The sequence below is a fragment of the Chaetodon trifascialis genome, chromosome 6 (genome assembly GCF_039877785.1).
Source record: "Chaetodon trifascialis isolate fChaTrf1 chromosome 6, fChaTrf1.hap1, whole genome shotgun sequence".
Classification (NCBI taxonomy): domain Eukaryota; kingdom Metazoa; phylum Chordata; class Actinopteri; order Chaetodontiformes; family Chaetodontidae; genus Chaetodon; species Chaetodon trifascialis.
Genome location: NC_092061.1, coordinates 28,714,962 through 28,729,499, shown reverse-complemented (window position 1 = coordinate 28,729,499; position 14,538 = coordinate 28,714,962). Strand labels below are relative to the sequence as shown.

General features: G+C 45.8%; 1 pseudogene; it reads left to right on the top strand.

Moving 5' to 3' along the window:
• Positions 1–13,365: 13,365 nt before the first annotated feature.
• On the top strand, positions 13,366–14,156 carry LOC139332344 (uncharacterized; annotated as a pseudogene).
• The last annotated feature ends 382 nt before the right edge of the window (positions 14,157–14,538 follow it).

Genomic DNA, 14,538 nt, shown 5'->3' with positions numbered 1-14,538 from the left:
ATAACCACAAATAAAAACTAATTGAGATAAAATTCACGTGCTTCAAGTGCTATTTTTTTAAACTCTGTTACACAAGCACAATACAAGATGGCTAATCCACCCCTATTTGTAATCCGTGAGGTTACATACCTTGCCCACCGTCTGTGTAGCAACACCAACAACCCGTAGTCTGTCAACAGTCTCCTCAGTCTTCTCCTCCGGTGGCACCTCTCTTTTATTTGTGACACTGTGAAATGCTCCATGCCTTGCTGCCTTACCATGTGGTCATATTGCACTGCTTGCCGAGCCATGTGCATTTGAAACATAAAGAGAAACACCATCCCCAAACAGCCAACTTCACATGATGCTCCATGTTTATTGTTGCTTTTCGACGAGCGCCCCTTTCAACCACGTGATGCTGCTCAGAAAGTTCGTGCGCTTTAGAAATCACAATGTGAAAGCAGAACCGAAACAACTAATAAATGCAACAATGTTGCGACTTTCAGCTCCCCAATCGAACTGAGTCTGTTTGGTGAGGTGTGAAAACGACCTAAAATTTAACTGTTTGTAGTTCGTAATGTTGAGTTACAATCTACAGGCTTAGACTTCATTTCAAGTGAGGTTTTGCCTTAGAATCTCATGTATACATATGTATCTAAAGATGTATTTTTTTTATTAATTTGTTTGTTCATTTTGTTCGGCCTCTGTCAACCCTCACAGGGCCACTCCTGAATAACAAATGATAATCTCCCTTGAATGTATTCTGAATCTCAAGATGAAGCACATCACATGACTCATGTCAATTGCCACCCCAGTACCATAAGGAATGCTCAGATAGTTGCACTTTTATGCATCATAAAAGTAAAAATAACTCCCCAGGGAGGGGAGAAGGCGTGGAGTGGGTTTGACACAGCCGAGTCAAATCTTCACCAATCACAGCAGCTGTTGTGTACCTAGCTACCAGTGTTGTGGGGGTTGTACTTAGAAAATAATAGGGGCGGCTGTTTTGATGCACACTATTCAGCATCTGTGTATTTTGAGCTTTAGACAACTACTCTTAGTAGCTTGTGAAAAGCCGGGGACTGAGAGACTGGCTCCTGTCAGACGGCCAATCAAGTTATTTTATTTTATCCTTATTTTATTTTGTCAATAAGCTAGCTAGCTAGCTTCTTTGAAAAAGAGATGACTATATTATGTAGGGGTCAGCATTATTTTTTTCCTAAGTTGTTCTTAAAATAGCCTATGTAGACTTTGGGAGTTTTACTCAGTTTTTGCCCTGTGGACACGATGGGCTCTATTTTTGATTCCGCCGCCAGCACAGCACAGGCGTGGTGCAAAGTCAGGTCTCCTTCGCCGATGGGGCATGGCAGCGCAGACTTTGGTATTTCCATACACTGCGCTGCCGGCGCAACTACTCCCCCTTCTCATCTTAGTCCCACCCAGCGGCGCGACTTAGAAGGAGGGAGGGGAGAAGGCGTGGAATTGGTTTGACACAGCCGAGTCCAATCTTCACTAATCACACATCTCTCCGTCTTAAGTTCCTTAATGTGTCCTCCATGAGTTCATCGTGACATCCACATCGTACAGCCATGTTGTGGAAAACGCAACATGCCACGAAGAATACACCGACCCTCTGAGGGCTGTATGTTAATGAACCACCTGTTCGGTCCAGACATCTAAAATGCATTTTGAGAACCCCAAATGTGTGTTCGATGACTGACCGAGCACTGCTGATAACACCGTTAAAACCACGCGGCTGTCTTGTTGAAGGTGTGTTATATGGCATCTTCAACCACGTTTTCAGTGGATAGCCGTTATCACCTAGCAGCCACCCATCCAGAGGGGTGTCCCCCTGAAAGACTGTAGGGTGCTCGAATTCGCCACAATGAACGAGTCATGTGCCGACCCGGGGAAAGTGGCATACATGTTTGTCACCAGGCAATTTGAGTCACAGATCACCAGAAATCCCATGTGCTGACTCAGATAGTTGCATTGAATCATGGCTGTTGCTAATTATTGATCGCAGTGAAATTCTAGACACTGCGGAAACCTGCCTGTGAGGTATTGGTGACGTAGGCGCAGGACTCCACCGGTTTACGAAAATCCACTTGCCCAGTGGTGCCCTATGTCAGCATTACTGCCATTGCATAACATTACTGTCAGTGTATGTTGGTGCAGAAACTGTTGTTCTTTGCTGTACACCAGCTAATGCTGATGTTTGGATGTATTTCTTTTTGGCTAGGTCCTTTGGTTTCACTTACATGAAAAAGTTACCTAACCAACCTAAACACTGACAGTCAAATAGTATGAAACAACTAGACAATTTCCCCTGGGGAAATTTTGAAAGGGCCATGGTGTATACATTATTATGTGTACATTACGTGTACATTATGTGTACGAATGATGAGATTCTTCAGAGATTTAACAATCATTTTACCGTAGGTTATCATGTTAGCATTAGCATGTTAATCATTAGCATATTAGCACAATAACCTGATATCAAAAGTCAAACCTGTATGCACCAACAAGTTCAGAGGACCTCATGTTAGCATTAGCTGCTGTTAGCATTGTGGCTAATGCTAACTGGCCAAAATCACTAACAACATCACTAACAACATCACATCACATTACCAACATTTCAACTTCATTCAAGGGCTACAGAGAGTAGGAAAAAGCCCTTCTGGGCCAAATTTGAGGACTTTAACCCTGGTTACATGTGTGTTGGTGTTTGTGTGTGTTTCTGTGTGTGTATCTGTAATTACATGAAGCTATATATGTGTGTTTGTGTGTGTAGGAGAGGAGTGCTCAGAGAAGTACTGAGGCTCAGAGGTTGCCACGGCTACTTGAAGTGGTTGCCATTGATGATAGGGGCCCCCCAGGCAGACAGACAGGGGCAGACAGAAATGTGGAGAAAAAGAGCCATTTTCTGCCTCAGTACTGCTCTCACATTTGGGCTTATGCTGACAAAACCGTAGCTCCAATCAGAAAAAAACACAGACCGTCATCGCTGTCAGGACTTCCTGAACGATTGGTGTGATTTTGGTGTTTCTCCAGAAAATGCTTTGCAGACACTTGCAAGTTTAAAACAGGGGTCCATTCTGCCTCTGTCAGAAAATCTTTGTATTGGAGTCAATGAGGAGCAGAGACAGATCTGGCCACACTTAGAGGATACAAATTCAAATTCTGTAAGTCCCTCTGATTTTTTTGAGCACATTTTAAGAGACATAACAAATTTGTCTACAAATGTGGAAAAAATCATGCATGTAGAGTGTAAATTGTGGCTGGGAGGAGTGTGGAAAAAGAAAAAATCTGGAGTTTTTTAGGCTCTCTCCCACCCTGACCGATGGCATCACCCACTCTGACACGAACATTCCATGCAATACACACCCTTTATAATCTCAAAATTTCTCCCAAAATGATCATGGTCATTGAACAATGACATCAAAAACTATATGACCTATCAAAACATGGAATAACACACCAATACACAAGACTTGTGTCCACAGTTTTAATGGAGTCTCTAGGTGAAAGTATGCCGGAGCAGTAGGAAAAGTCCAATGATTTGTTCGTTTTTTGACCTCCCATTCATTCCTTATGTGACTTACATCGTGAAAAACTTAAACATAAATTTAAGAAAAGTAATAGCACGCCAATCCAATCAAGACACATGTTTTGATATTTAATTCGCTTGGGTGCTCTCAAAGCCCCTTGGTTCACCCCTGATCTTCACTCCATGAAATCCAAAAATTGACAGCTTGAAAGACTCGACAGGAAATCTGGTCTCACCATCCACAAAGACATTTACACAGCTCAGCTCTCTCATTATCTCCAGTATTACTCCGGACTTATCTGTTCTAATGCAGGCAACCACAAGACTCTCTTTTCTTTTTTCAACAACATCATTCAACCCCCTGACTCCCCCCCCCCCCCCCCCCCACTTTTACTCCTCTGACACCTGTGACTCTCTCCTCCTGTTTTTCAATGAAAAGATCAATAAAATCCACCAACATTTGGGCTCCTTCACCTCACCCTCCCCTTCCTCTGAACCTCTCCCATCCTGTCAACCATTCTCCACCTTTGTTCTCCCTCATCCCTCAGGAATCTCCGACCTCATCACCAAGTCAAAACCATCTTCATGTGTGCTTGATCCCATCCCCACAGTTCTTGTCAAATCTTGCCTCCCCTCTCTACCCCCCCCCCATTTCTGTCATTATTCACTCCTCACTGTCCTCTGCAATTTTCCCCACTCTTTTCAAATCTGCAGCTGTGAGTCCCATTCTCAAGAAACCTGGATCAGAGCCCAATGACTTCAATAACCTCCACCACATTTCTCACCTTCCTTTCATCTCCAAAACTTTAGAAAAAACTGTTGCTTCTCAACTCCACTCCCATCTCACCAACAATAGTCTTTATGAGCAATTCCAGTCTGGTTTCCGTCCCCGTCACAGCACAGAAACAGCCCTCATAAAAATCACCAACGACATCCTCATGGCAGCTGACTCGACACCATTTCTCACCCCATTCTCCTCAACAGACTTTCCTCCATAGGCATCACCAACACCCCCCTGCACTGGTGTGCCCCAGGGCTCTGTCCTGGGGCCCCTTCTCTTCATCATTTATCTTCTCCCTCTCGGCAATATCTTCCGTATATTTGGTATCCATTTTCACTGCTTCGCGGATGACACCCAGCTCTATCTTTCCAGTAAACCAACCTCCACTCTCCCACCCTCTTCCCTCACCCTCTGTCTCTCTGAGATCAAATCCTGGTTCACCTCCAACTTCCTTAAACTCAACAGTAACAAGACAGAACTTCTTCTCATTGGCACTAAATCAACCCTATCCAAAACCAACAGTTTCTCCCTCAACCTTGACAGCTCCAGAGTGTCCCCCTCCCCTCAGGTTAGGAGTCTGGGTGTCATCCTCGACAGCTCACTATCTTTCCACTCTCACATCAATAGCATTACCCGTTCTGCCTATTTCCATCTACGTAACATCAATTGTCTCCGCCCCTCTCTCACCCCTCACACCACTGCCATCCTGGTTCACAGCCTTAACTACTGTAATTCACTCCTTTTCTTTGTCCCTCACAAGTCCCTCCATAAACTTCGACTGGTTCAAAACGCCACAGCCCGCATTATTACCAGAACCCCCTCCTCGCACCATATTACCTCCATCCTGCAGCAGCTTCACTGGCTGCTTGGTTCAGTGGAAACAATGGGTTTCAGATCATCAATGTAGATAGTCTATTTACACCTGCTATTAAAATGGGATCTGTACACAGATACTTTGTCCCAGGGCAGTCGCGGGAGGGTGCAAGGCCCTGTGCAAACTTGAAATGCGAGGCCCTGCTCTTTGACATGGATGCGCAATTGCGCATGAATAAGTCACAGGGAAACAGCTATTCTAGTTCTACTGCACGCATAATCCCGCTGCAATACGTTTTTATCAAGTAGAATAATGCAGCATAATCATACACATAGTCTCAGCTATGACTTTTTGCTATTTATTTCAAAGGGGGGAAAAAAATCAACTTTGCAACAGGTGGCTTTACATCAAGTCAGCTCAGTTACTTTATTTTTGGCATCTTGACATTTTAAAGAACTAGGTTAGGACACTCTTCATTCATAATATACATTCATTTTCATTACAACTATACACAACATATTTACTGCACTGTAACACAAACAAATAAGACAGACTCACCATACATAAATTGCACAGAAACTGATAATGTCAGAGTCACTTTCCTTGCCTTCTTGGCCGCAAACTCAGCAATAAGATCTTTATAATCCAGTTTGGATGCAATGTCCTTTTCATCTGATAGCAGGGCAAGGCCGAACAGTCTGTCTTGTGACATGGTGTTGCGAAAATAGTTTTTAATTAGTTTCAAGTTTGAAAAGCTTCGCTCCCCCGATGCCACCGTTACTGGAAGAGTCAATAGGATCCTGCGCGCAATCTCACAGGTGGGGAAAGTTCCTTCAATCTCTTTGAGGTATAGAAGTGTTTTAAGTGCTGTAGTTCCTCATCCTCATCTCCGCAAAAAGAGACAGAGACAGACAAAATCATATATAACTAATGTATTTATTAAAAAAAAAAAAAAAAAAAAAAGCAGGATTGCAGATGCCCCTAGTGGCGCGAGGCCCTGTGTGGTTGCACAGTCCATGCGAAGGCTCTGCGTTGTCCAGATAATACCAGTCCGGTCTAGCCTTAGCAAAACCTGTGCATGAGAATTTAAAGGTGCAGCCACTCAGCTTCCCTCAAAAAACATCACAGAGCTGAATAAGTTCTTGAGTTAAGGGACACTTTATAAACATGTGAAAGATTGTCTGTGACAAATTATTAATTATTTTTCCCCTTTTGTAAATTTGGCAATATATTAAATTATTGCTCCTGGGGTTGGGGCTCGCTGGCGAGCGCCTGGTGGCCGGGTCACACAGCCCGAAGGAGCAACGTGGGCCCGCCTTCCCGTAGGCCCACCACCCGCAGGAAGGATCAGAAGGGGCCGGTGCTATGTGATATGGGTGGCAGTCGTGGGCGGGGGCCCCGACGACCCAAGCCCTGGACAACGACTCTGGCTATGGAGACATGGAATGTCACCTCAATGTGGGGGAAAGAGCCTGAGCTAGCGCGGGAGGTTGAGCAGTACTAGCTAGAGATAGTCGGGCTCACGTCCACGCACAGTCTGGGCTCTGGAACCCAACTCCTTGAGAGAGGCTGGACTCTCTTCTACTCTGGAGTTGCCCGCGGTGAGAGGCGGCGAGCTGGTGTGGGCTTGCTTATAGCCCCCCAGCTCAGCTGCCATGTGTTGGAGTTCTCCCCGCTGAGCGAGAGGGTTGCTTCTCTGCACCTTCGGGTCGGGGATAGGTCTCTCACTGTTGTTTCGGCCTATGGGCTGAACAGCAGTGCAGAGTACCCGGCCTTCTTGGAGTCCCTGAGAGGGGTACTGGAAAGTGCTCCAACTGGGGACTCCATTGTTCTGCTGGGGGACTTCAATGCTCACGTGGGTAGCGACAGTGATACCTGGAGGGGTGTGATTGGGAGGAACAGCCTCCCTGATCTGAACCCGAGTGGTGTTCTGTTATTGGATTTCTGTGCTAGTCACAGTTTGTCCATAACAAACACCATGTTCAAGCATAAGGGTGTCCATCAGTGCACGTGGCACCAGGACACCCTAGGCCGGAGGTCAATGATCGACTTTGTAGTCGTATCATCTGACCTTCGGCGGTATGTCTTGGACACTCGGGTAAAGAGAGGGGCTGAGCTGTCAACTGATCACCACCTGGTGGTGAGTTGGATTCGCTGGCAGGGGAGGAAGCGGGACAGACTTGGCAGACCCAAACGTACCGTGAGGGTCTGTTGGGAACGTCTGGCGGAACCCACTGTCAGGGAGGTTTTCAACTCCCACCTCCGGGAGAGCTTCGACCAGATTCCGAGGGAGGTTGGAGACATTGAGTCCGAATGGACCATGTTCTCCACTTCCACTGCTGATGCAGACGTCCGTAGCTGTGGCCGTAAAGTCAGCGGTGCCTGTCGTGGAGGCAACCCCCGAACCCGGTGGTGGACACCGGAAGTAAGGGATGCCGTCAAGCTGACGAAGGAGTCCTATCGGGCCTGGCTGGCTCATAGGACTCCTGAGGCAGCTGATGGGTACTGGCCGGCCAAGCGCGCAGCAGCTCGGGCGGTTGTAGAAGCAAAAACTCGGGTCTGGGAGGAGTTCGGGGAGGCCATGGAGGAGGACTACCGGTCGGCCTCGAGGAAATTCTGGCAAACCATTCGGCGCCTCAGGAAGGGGAAGCAGCTTTCTGTCATCACTGTTTACAGTGGAGATGGGGAGCTGTTGACCTTGACTGGGGATATTGTCGGACTGTGGAAGGAATACTTCAAGGATCTCCTCAATCCCACTGTCATGTCTTCCGTAGAGGAAGCAGAGACTGGGGACTTGGAGGTCGATTCATCCATCACTAGGGCTGAAGTCACTGAGGTAGTTCGCAAGGTCCTCAGTGGCGGAGCACCGAAGGCGGATGAGATCCGCCCTGAGTACCTCAAGTCTCTGGATGTTGTAGGCTTGTCTTGGTTGACACGCCTCTGCAACATCGCGTGGCAGATGGGGACAGTGCCTCTGGACTGGCAGACTGGGGTGGTGGTCCCTCTTTTTAAAAAGGAACCGGAGGGTGTGTTCCAACTATCGGGGGATCACACTCCTCAGCCTCCCTGGAAAAGTCTATTCCAGGGTACAGGAGAGGAGAATCCGGCCGATAGTTGAACCTCGGATTCAGGAGGAACAATGCGGTTTTCGTCCCGGCCGTGGAACACTGGACCAGCTCTATACCCTCCACAGGGTGCTTGAGGGTTCATGGGAGTTTGCCCAAACAGTCCACATGTGTTTTGTGGACTTGGAGAAGGCATTCGACCGTGTCCCTCGCGTCATTCTGTGGGTGGTGCTCCGGGAGTATGGGGTTGGAGGCCCTCTATTGAGGGCTGTACAGTCCCTGTACAACCGGAGCAGGAGCTTGGTCCGCATTGCTGGCAGTAAGTCGGACCTGTTCCCGGTGCATGTTGGACTCCGGCGGGGCTGCCCTTTGTCACCGGTTCTGTTCATCATTTTTATGGACAGAATTTCTAGGCGCAGCCAGGGGCCGGAGGGGGTTCGGTTCGGGAGCCGCCAGATTTCGTCTCTGCTTTTTGCAGATAATATTGTCTTGTTGGCTCCCTCGAGCCAGGACCTTCAGCATGCACTGGGGTGGTTCGCAGCCGAGTGTGAAGCAGCTGGGATGAGAGTCAGCACCTCCAAGTCCGGGGCCATGGTTTTCGACCGGAAAAAGGTGGCTTGCTCCCTTCAGGTTGGGGGAGAGTTCCTGCCTCAAGTGGAGGAGTTTAAGTATCTTGGGATCCTGTTCACGAGTGAGGGAAGGATGAAGCGTGAGATTGACAGGCGGATCGGTGCAGCGGCTGCAGTAATGCGGTCGCTGTACCAGTCTGTCGTGGTGAAGAAGGAGCTGAGCCGAAAGGAGAAGCTCTCGATTTACCGGTCAATCTACGTTCCTACCCGCACCTATGGTCATGAACTTTGGGTCATGACCGAAAGAACAAGGTGATGGATACAAGCGGCTGAAATGAGTTTCCTCTGCAGGGTGGCGGGGCACTCCCTTAGAGATAGGGTGAGGAGCTCTGTCACCCGGGAGGAGCTCAGAGTAGAGTCGCTGCTCCTCCACATCGAGAGGAGTCAGCTGAGGTGGCTTGGGCATCTTTATCGGATGCCCCCTGGACGCCTCCCTAGGGAGGTGTTCCAGGCATGTCCCAGGGACCCCGGGGAAGACCCAGGACATGCCGTGGTGACTATGTCACTCGGCTGGCCTGGGAACGCCTTGGGATCCCCCCGGAAGAGCTGGGGGAAGTGTCTGGGGAGAGGGAAGTCTGGGCATCCCTGCTCAGACTGCTCCCCCCGCGACCCGGCCCCGGATAAGCGGGAGAAAATGGATGGATGGATAAATTATTGCCTTCTTCAGTTTACAGTTTAACACATCTTTTGGTGCATTCATGGCACAAGAGCTGTATCTCTTTCAGCCTTCTCACTTGCTAAATCTCTAAATTTGCACAACCACCTATATTTTTTGTTAGCTTAAAACAAATATCAGTTTCATTGTTATGTTGTTTAAGCCAGCATATCGTACAGGTTGAATTTACGCTTACCTAAGATCTGCACACAGTGCGAGCCAGACCACCTCCAGATGTAGTCAGGCAAAAGCAATCATATTCCAATCACAACACGTTTGCAAATTGCATTAACATACATTTTTCCTTTTCCAGATAACATGTCTGGATATAGATCACATTTTAACACCAGTGACCGCTAGCACGGCGCAGGGTGCACACCCTGAGCAGTGGTATTTTTGTGCAGCGCAGGCGGGTGCGCAGCGTACTTGGTATTTTGGTAAACTGGCGCAGAGTTGACCAGGTCTGGGGTGGCGAGCTTTCAGCGCACTTTTGTGCCACCGGCGCAGAACGAAATCAGACGAAAATCCAAATGCGCCAGCTGATTATGCCGACACCTGCCCTACTGCGCCGCAACGCCCATCCTGGCGCACCTCTGTACGCCTTGGTTTACCAAAATACCAAGTGTGCCGTGTGCCTGCCTGTGCTACATGAAAATACCACTGCGCAGGGTGCGCAACCTGCGCTGTGCTAGCGGCAGAGTCGAAAATAGAGCCCAAAGTCTGACATACTTTTTGCTCTCCTACTCTTGCTGGTATAGCTGGTCTAAGGTGTGTTTTGGCCACACTTAAGCTGGCCAAGCTGGAGGGACAATCTTATGCTTGTGGTTTTAGCTGGTCAAGCTGGAAGGACCAGTTTATGCTGATGTTTTAGCTGCTTTATACTACCTATACTATACTACCTTGTTTCCTGCACTCAAAAAAATAATTCATTGGATGAATGTAATTTTACCTTGCCACCTATATTTCATCTAAAGAAATCATGTTAGTCTATCTTGTTTGTGTTGGTTCGTTTTAAGTAATTTAAGTTTGTACAACACAATTCAACATGTAAGATGAACTAATATAGGTTTTGTGTGTTACTCTAAAGTAAATCATGTTGGATGAACTAATAGAGGTTTTGTCCATTAAACTAATGTAAATCATGTTGGATGAACTAATACAGGTTTTGTCCATTAAACTAAAGTAAATCTTGTTGGATAAACTAATACAGGTTTTGTCTGTTATACTAATATCTTGTTTTAGTGTTGTTTTCACTTTACACTTAGTGTAAGCATTATGATTAATTAAATTACCAAAGATCCGCTAACATACATAAAGTACATGCAAAAACATTTACAATTTTTATTTGACATTTGGGTGCAACATAGAACTGACACCCGATCTTTATTGTCTTTGATGCATCTCCACAGTATGCCACAGTACAACGCTGACCAAAACAGTGTCTGAAGACTTTCCACAGCACAAAGATAAATCAAAAAGCAATTTTCTCCAGGACTTTAACCAAGTGATGCATTTGGGAATGCTGTATTAGGAGTTCCACATTTACAGTCTTGCAAAAATATGTGCACTTCTGACATTTAAGTTTAACATTCAACATGTAACTTTTTTTTTCAACCATGTCAAAAATGCTTGTAGAATATTTTACAAACAAAATTATTGCGACTCAGTACAAAAACAACCTTCAAACAATGTGAACAATGCAATATGATGTGTGCATAACTATAAAAATATGCATGTTATTGTTTTAAACACTGAATTATTACAATCAACAGATGAACTGTTTTTTTTTTTTAAAGTCAGAAATGGTGAAAAATTACTTACTGTAAAAGCAATGTCAGAAAATCTCAACTTTAGGAGCCCAACGTGCAAGTGTGACTGCTCCACTCACAGAAAAAGTTCTTGAAAACCAGTACAACTGCTCCAGCCACAACTGTCCATCAAGCAATACCTCGGTGTGTGTTCATCTGTCATCATCCACACGTGTCATCTCCATCCACAATGCCTGCACTGCCACATACACGTCACTGAAAGAAAAGAAATCAAAAACATTTGTCATGATATATAAATATACATTTCTTCAAATAGAAAATGACAATATCAACTTACCATGTATTTCTGAGGTGCATACAAATCTCAGGGCATGGGGACAGTATTTTGTTTTGGGATGTATTTCTGGTAAATAGAGAAAATGTTTTACAAGGTTAATACAACATAATGTGCCCTGCAATCGGCTGGCGACCGGTTCAGGGTGTACCCCGCCTCCCGCCCATTGTAGCTGGGATAGGCTCCAGCCCCCCGCAACCCCGAAAGGGATAGGCGGTATAGATAATGGATGGATGGATGGAATACAACATAATGTTTCTATAGTGAATAGGGCACGTATTACAATATCTGTAATTGCATACACTGAAATGTGAAGTCTATGAAACAATTTCTGGTGGCAAGGACATGTGTATTCTTCGAGATGACATATAACGCACCACCGCTTTCATTGCATCATAGTCTAAACGGATTTACACAGCCGTTTGCTCACGTGACCTTACCAAAACTTCAGCTCCAACCCATGGTCATCTATCAGTTATTTACGTTAGCCTGGCTCTTAGCTAAAAAATAACAAGCCATCGAAAACGCCGGTGAAACGAAGCTGTCTCTGCCGACGAGTGTTACACTACAACTTCAGCTTGTATGGACACAATAACTAACCACTGCAAACGCACGCTCATACGCCGTACCAAAGCACACAACCGACCGCGCGTGTACACCACTTACAATTTTTTTTTTTTTTACAATTTTTTTTTATCTTCTCAACTCGTTTTTCGGCCAAGGAATCAGCCCTGACCAAGTGTCAAAATAAAAAACTGATGTTAGCCATGGCGAAGTTAAGCTAGCATTAACGGTGAGAAACACGAGTGACTAATACATGTCTTACAAATGTCTAATGTGTACAATTTATCACTCACACTGTTAAAATAAATACATTCGTGTATATACCTGAATATCTTACCTTTAATATCACGGATAGCAAACGACTCCTGCATGTGCTGGCGGTGTTGATAAACGTCCATCATACTTTCCACACCGACTTCCAGAACTTTCTCTGACGTCGGTTGATGTGGCGCATGCGCAATAGCTATCCCTGTCAGAGTCATTGTTTTGAAGCACCTCATTCTCATTGCATTGAAATGAATGAATCTAATTCATCTGAATTTTCTTTAATTCATGTTAAACCAACAAGAATGAATCATTTAATGAACATAAACACAATTAATTCACTTAATGCGAACATATTTCTAGTTTGCTAATCAAACACATGCCCTGGGTGACTTTTTTGTGTGAATAAAATATATGATGGTGAATTTCAGCCAGTTTCAAACAGCACGAGATATCTAAAAAAAGGTATGTATTAACAAAATCCATTGAATAATGAGAAAGTTGAGTGTCAATTTCATATTTACTGCAAACAATAACATATCAACATTTAGAGCCCCCAATGGGCCAGCCGATACTATAAACTTTGTAACATTTTGTCTGTGATGTCAAAGACTTGCTGAATTAAATGATTGCATTTAGATTTGACGGCTGACGTGCTGATGTGCTGAGGTAAGCGTATCGTCTCACTTCCTGTTTCTGGTTGCTGCCTTCCGAGTAGTCTGCGTTTGTCACTCTTGTTCCTCTTGGTGTAATTTGCTCTGTGTTTTGTTATAACGGCCTTTTATCCGCGCTCTAGAGTAACATTAGGTCTGCTCAAGCACCCATAAGTCTGTTTATTTAGCGACTGTCAATTTTATTTGTCTACGCGCTTGTCTGCTCTGCTAGCTATACCAGCTTAGCCTAGCAGCTAGCGATGGCTTCTCTCTGTCCCTCTCCAGCTCTCTCCTGCTTGGTGTGTCACATGTTTAGCTACTCCTCTGCCTCCTTTAGTGATACTGGTACGTGTAATAAATGTAGTTTATTTGGTGAGTTGGAGGCGAGGCTTAATGAATTGGAAGCTCGGCTCCGCACCATGGAAACAAAACCATTAGCTATAGTTAGCCAGGCCCCCGTAGCCGGTGCGGACCGACCAAGTGCAGCTCCGGCTAGCCGTCCCTCGACAGCTCCCGAGCAGCCGGGAAACCAGGGAGGCTGGGTGACTGTTCGAAGGAAGCATAGTCCCAAGCTGAAGCCCACAGGTCACCACCAACCGCTTCATGTTTCTAACAGGTTCTCCCCACTCGGCGACACACCCGCTGAGAAACCAACTCTGATTATTGGCAGCTCCATTTTGAGAAATGTGAAGTTAGCGACACCAGCGACCATAGTCAAATGCCTGCCGGGGGCCAGAGCAGGCGACGTCGAATCAAATTTGAAACTGCTGGCTAAGGATAAGCGTAAATACCATAAGATTGTTATTCATGTCGGCGGTAATGACACCCGGTTACGCCAATCGGAGGTCACTAAAATTAATGTGGAATCGGTGTGTACATATGCTAAAACGATGTCGGACCCCTGCCAAATCTGACCAGTGATGACATGTTTAGCCACGTGTCATCGTTCAGTTGCTGGCTGTCGAGGTGGTGTCCAGCAAACGGTGTGGGCTTCATTGATAATTGGCAGACTTTCTGGGGAAGACCTGGTCTGATTAGGAGAGACGGCATCCATCCCACTTTGGAGGGAGCAGCTCTCATCTCTAGAAATCTGACCGATTTTATTTATGAACCTAACCCCTGACAACTCAGAGTTGAGACCAGGAGGCAGAGCTGCAGTCCTACACGCTTCTCTGCACCTCCATTTGAGCAGTTACCCACCCAACACTCCATAGAGACTGTGTCTGCCCCCCGACCACGTAAACTAAGTAAACCAAAAGTACAGAGAAGAGGAGTTAAACATAAGAATCTAATTAAAATTAGAACAACCTCTGCAATAGTACAACAAGATAGGAGAATTAAATGTGGACTCCTTAACATCAGATCTCTGTCCTCTAAAGCTGTTCTAGTAAATGAGTTAATATCAGACCATAATGTTGATTTATTTTGTCTGACTGAAACCTGGCTGTGTCCTGAAGAGTATGTGAGCCTAAATGAAGCTA